This window comes from Mustela lutreola, chromosome 8, assembly GCF_030435805.1.
Source record: "Mustela lutreola isolate mMusLut2 chromosome 8, mMusLut2.pri, whole genome shotgun sequence".
Classification (NCBI taxonomy): domain Eukaryota; kingdom Metazoa; phylum Chordata; class Mammalia; order Carnivora; family Mustelidae; genus Mustela; species Mustela lutreola.
This window is the reverse complement of record NC_081297.1, coordinates 86,879,297-86,885,312: the sequence shown is the minus strand read 5'-3', so window position 1 is coordinate 86,885,312 and position 6,016 is coordinate 86,879,297.

Sequence of the window (6,016 nt, the reverse complement as noted above, 5' to 3'; positions counted from 1 at the left end):
CTTTGTTTTGCTTGGTTATTACAGAATCTTAATACTGAGCAGCAAGGGACTTCAGAAAGTAGAGAGATAAACCAAAACCATTATGTAGTAAAAATACAGCCTGCTCAGCACCTGGCTATCCAGAAGAGGTTTAAAAAATATTTTTTTGAACCTATCTCATATCATACAGAAAAATCAATTCTTGATCTAATAGTCTGATTAAAAAAGGAAAAACAAGTTTTAGAAGGAAATACAGAATGTATTTATGAACTTGGGAAAGTATTTCTTACAACAATCAAAAATAACTAGCATTATAGTCTACAGTAAAAATAGAAAACTAAGATTCATTGACTACCCACTATAGGCGTTACCTAAATCGTTGCATTGTTATGGGCACCATAGCATTTTATTTTATTTTATTTTATTTTATTTTATTTTATTTTTATTTTTGCAAATAGCATTTTAAACACACATCAAATTCCTGCTGTAACAGAATTTATATATTTTTTTAAAATTTATATTCTAATGGAGGAGTTACACAGTAAACAGAAGTAATACACATTGTAGTTAGATAATAAGATACAAGCAGAGAAGAGATGGAAAGTGTGATTGAGGCCGCTTGGAGGGGGACTGCAGTTGTTGAATGGCTTAGCCAGAGAAGGCCTCACTGAAAATGGAGTTTCACTAACTGAGATTGGAAAAAGTGTAGGAGAAACAAGTTTGGAGGATAAACATCAAGAGCTTACTTTTGGGGGCACCTGAGTGGCTCAGTTGGTTAAACATCCAACTATTGATTTCTGCTCAGGTCATGATCTTGGGTGGTGAGATCAAAGCTCTGTGCCCCTCCCCATGTGCTGTCTCCTTCTCTCTCTCAAATAAATAAATCTTTTTGGGGGGGGTAAGATTTTATTTTTTTTGAGAGAGAGCAAACAGGTTGGTGGGAGGAAGTGTGTGCAGAAGGAGAAGCAGACTCCCTTCTGAGCAGGAAGCCCAATGCAGGGCTCTGTCACAGGACCTCAGAATCATGACTTGAGCTGAAGGCAGATGCTTAGCCAACTGAGCCACCCAGGTACCCCTATAAATAAATAAATCTTAAAAAAATAAAAAGCTTACTTTTGAACCTAAGTTTGTAATACCTGTTAAACATCCAAGTAGAGAAGCTTAGTAGATACTTGCACATATAGATTAGGAATTCAGGGCAGAACAATGGTGTATTTGTCAGGGTTCAGTCAAAAGTCAGAAACCACACAGCTATTTGAAGAGGGGTGATTGACTGATTGATTTTTGAGTAAGCTGTGTGCTAACTGTGGGGTTTGAACTTGTGACCCTGAGATGGAGAGTTTTATTGTCTACCAGCTGAGCCAGCCAGGTGCCCCAAAAGGGGTGGTTTAATGTAAAATATGAGAGTTCTCTAGAGAAATAGAACCAAGAGGTCCTCTGTGTGTGTGTGTGTGTGTGTGTGTGTGTGTGTGTGTGTGTGTGTACATAGATTTTAAGGAATTGGCTCATGTAATTGTAGAGATTTGGTAAATCCAAAATCTGTAGGGTAGGCTAGCAAGCTAGACACCCTGGGAAGAGTTGTAGTTCAAGTCCAAAGGCAGTCTGCTGGCAGAATTCTTTCTTGCTCAGAGGAGGTCAGTCTATATTCTATTTAGGGCTTCAACTGATTTGATGGGGCCCACCCACATTATGAAGAATAACCTGCTCTACTTGAAGGCTACCAATGTAAAGCTTAATTTCATCCAAAAAACATTTTCACAAACATTTTTTTTTATTTCTTTTTAAAGATTTTGTTTATCTTTGTGACACAGAGAGTGTGCAAGTAGAGGGAGAATCAGGTTTCCTGCTGAGCAAGGAGCCCGATGCAGGGCTTGATCCCAGGACCCTGGGATCACAACCTGAGCCGAAGACAGACATTTCACCAACCGAGCCACCCAGGCTTCCCTCACACAAACCTTTAGAATAATGTTTTTTTTTTTTTTTAAGTTTTATTTTTTATTTTATTTTATTTTAAAGATTTTTATTTATTTATCAGAGAGAGAGTGGGGGAGAAAGCGAGCACAGGCAGACAGAATGGCATGCAGAGGCAGAGGGAGAAGCAAGCTCCCTGCTGAGCAAGGAGCCCGATGTGGGACTCGATCCCAGGACGCCGGGATCATGACCTGAGCCGAAGGCAGCTGCCCAACCAACTGAGCCACCCAGGCGTCCCTAGAATAATGTTTGATTAAATACCTGACCACCATGGCCCAGCTGGATGGATACATAACTAATTTGATCATCACAAACTATAACAAGAAATCAGAACAGTGGAGAATTTGGTGCTAAGCACTAAAAAGAACTCAAAAATATAAGAAAAAAAAAAAAAAGTAGCATCTATATAAGCAGCCACTAACGCTAGGCCTGAGGCCAGACAAAACTAAAATACCACCTTTCTGTCAGGCTGAAAGCCAGATTTTGTTGGGGCACAACCATAGCCCATCAGGTGTCAAAAAGGTTTATTAAAACGCCGTACCAGTAGCACTTACGAATCTACCCTAGGTTCCAGAGAAGCATGCATGGGGAGGTACCATATCCCAGAACTCAGGACACCGTCCATGGAGAAGTGCTGTACCAGTAAGATTCATTGAAGAGCCACCCAAGGGAATGCTATATGAGGTTAGCTGCTGAGCACCTGAGAGGCCAGGAGCTTCCTGCTGCAGGAGCTTGCAGAAGGGAGCACAGCAGAACCAGAAAGAGAAGCTCTTTCTTCCAGTGCATTCTGCTGACAAAGGTGAACATTGTGCCAGCTGGCAAAGGAGAAATGTTTACAAAAGGGTCTAGCTTCATTATTGCAGAACAGGCAATAAAGGGTAGATTTGGAGCTGAGAGGCAATAAACTGATAACTGTCCCAGTTCCTGATACTCAGTTACAGAGGAAACAAAGGAGGGGAGAAGGAAAATGCAGAAGAAAAGATGAGACAATAAAGCAAGTATCTCCAAACTTTATGGTGCAATGCTTTAAAGCAGATATTGTCTGCCATGTCTATTTGAACTTGATCCAGATATTTCTATACAATTTTCATCACTATCCTTTAAAATAGTAACTTTTAAAAACACTGATTAACTGCAGTTAAAAAGGTTAGGAGGCCTTTGCAGTTTAAGGGAAAGACGACCACAGGGATAACAATGAAGGTGATGAGAAGTTTTGGGTACTGGGTAAATCTTGAAACTAAAGCCAAGAACTTCCTGATAGATTGAATGTGGGCCATGAGCAAAAGTAAAGTCAGGAATGACTTTTGATCTTGGCCTGAACAACTGTTAGGATGAAGCTAGAATTTCTGTTAAACTAGATGAGTATGGATCAGGGGAGAACAGGCTTTGGAGACAAGTCAGAAGTTCAAGTTTGGACATAATAAATTTCAAATATTGATTAAATATCCAAGTGAAAATGGTGAGCAGGAAATTGAATGTCTGAGTCTGGAGTTTGTGAACAATTGGACTTCAGGTATAAATTTGGGAGTGCCAGCATACATAGATGGAATTTAATGTCCTAAAACTGGATGAGAACATAAAGGGGGAATGAGTTATTAAATAATCTCCCAAAACATCCCTTTTAATTCCCTGATATGGATGTGGCATGACATTGTGTGACATTTAGATTTACCTCCCAATTTTTCACTATTCTAAGAAATGCTATGATGAAGAACATCTGTATTTCCCAATGTTTCACTATTCTGAATAATACCATAATGAACAAAAATCCTTGCTTTGTGAAAAATTACCATTTTTGTAGGTCAAAGGTAAATGTAGACAACTTTATATGATTCAACCTAATATTCGTGATACTTCTCTTGGTTCTTTATCCTGATGTGTTATAATTTGATTAAATAGATACTGTAACCTAGATGGAGCAATTAATCTCTGGGCTGCAAAATCTAAAAATAAATCACTCTAGTTTGAGCTACCATGTGAAGCCAGATGTTTCCTAAACTCCGGTAAAACATAATCTTGAGGTTTCTCTTTTACCTATGCATAACTTGTGTTCTTAAATGACCCCAAAACTTTTCCTGGGTTTCTCATATTAACATCCTATTCAGAAATAACAGAGTTTTAAAATACATGAAATAAAAAGTAATGGAATCAATGAGAAAGAAAAAAAGTCCCAAGTGTAATAGGAAAAGCACTCCTTGGGCACCTGGGTGGCTCAGTGCGTTAAGCCTCTGCCTTTGGCTCAGGTCATGATCTCAGGGTCCTGGGATCAAGTCCTGCATGGGGCTCTCTGCTTGGCAGGGAGCCTGCTTCCTCCTCTCTCTGCCTGCCTCTCTGCCTACTTGTGATCTCTGTCAAATAAATAAATAAAATCTTTAAAAAAAAAAAAAAAAGCACTCCTTTCTCAATAATTGAAAGAGCAAATAAATAGGAAGTCAGTAGAGACATTGAGGACTTGGACAATACTGTCAACCAACTTAACCAGATTGACATTTACAGAACATTTCCACCAACAGCAAGATACAAATTCCCTCAAAGTACACAAAGAACACTGAACCAAAACTGACTATTTGGGGCCATAAAACATGTATCAATAAATTTAACAAGATTCAAATTGTGTATAGTATGTTTTCTGGCCACAAGGGTCAAAAAATGAATCAAAAGTAAAAGCAAAAAGAGTACCTAAAACAGATTTTAAAGAGAGATTAATAGCGCTGAACACCTACTTAGAAAAAGTGTTTTGGGCTCAGTAGGTCAAGTGTCTTGATTTTGGCTCAGGTCATAATCTGAGGATTTTGAGATCAAGGCCAAATTGGGCTCCTCACTGGGTGTGGAGCCTGCTTAAGATTCTCTCCCTCTGCCTCTGCCCCTTCCTTCTCCATTTCTCTTTCACTCTCTCAAAAAAAAAAAAAACAAAAAAAAAAAAACAAAAGAAAGAAAGAAAGAGAAAGAAAAATTTGTCTATGATACATATATAACATGTTAACTAACCTATGTTAATTAGAAACTGCTTAGAAACTAAAAAACAAACAAGACAAATTAATAATAAAGATTAGAGCAGAAATCAATGAATTAGAAAACAGGAAAAGAAAAATCAATGAAGCCAGAAGGTGATTGAGAAAACAATAAAATTGATAAACCTGTAACCAGACTGAGTAGAGAAAAAAGAAAAAGAACACAAATTGCCAATATCAGGAATGATAGACTTGACATAAATACAGATCCTACAGATATTTTTTAAAAATCACAAGGGAAAAAAAATCATAAGGGATTAACATGAACAACTTTTGGGCTATAAATTCTACAATTTATATGAAATGGAAAAGTTTCTTAAAGACATCAACTACCAAAGCTCACTTGAGAAGAAATAGATAACCTGAATAGCCCATGTCTATTAAAGAAATTGAATTTGTTATTCCATTTGAATTGAATAGTTAGACTTCTCAACAAGACGATCCCAGGCCTAGATAACTTCAATGGTGAACTGTATTAAAAATTTAAGAAAGGGGCGCCTGGGTGGCTCAATGGGTTAAAGCCTCTGCCTTCGGCTCAGGTCATGGTCCCAGGGTCCTGGAATTGAGCCCCGTATGAGGCTCTCCGCTCAGCAGGGAGCCTGCTTCCTCCTCTCTCTCTGCCTACTTGTGATCTCTCTCTCTCTCTGTGTCAAATAAATAAATAAAATCTTAAAAAAAAAAAATTTAAGAAAAATGGGGTGCCTGGGTGGCTCAGTGGGTTAAAGCCTCTGCCTCCAGCTCGGGTCATGATCCCAGGGTCCTGGGATCGAGGCCCGCATTGGGCTCTCTGCTTAGCAGGGTGCCTGCTTCCCCTCCTCTCTCTGCCTGCCTCTCTGCCTACTTGTGATCTCTGTCTAATAAATAAATAAAATCTTTTTTAAAATGTTTTTAGAAAAAAATAATGAAAATACTACACAAACTCTTCCAGAAAATTGATGAAATATGTGTTAATTTGCTAAAGCTTCTGTAATAAAGTACGACAGACTAGGTGGCTTAAACAACAGAAATTTATTTTCTCACAATTCTGGAGGCTACAAATCTGAGATCAATGTGTT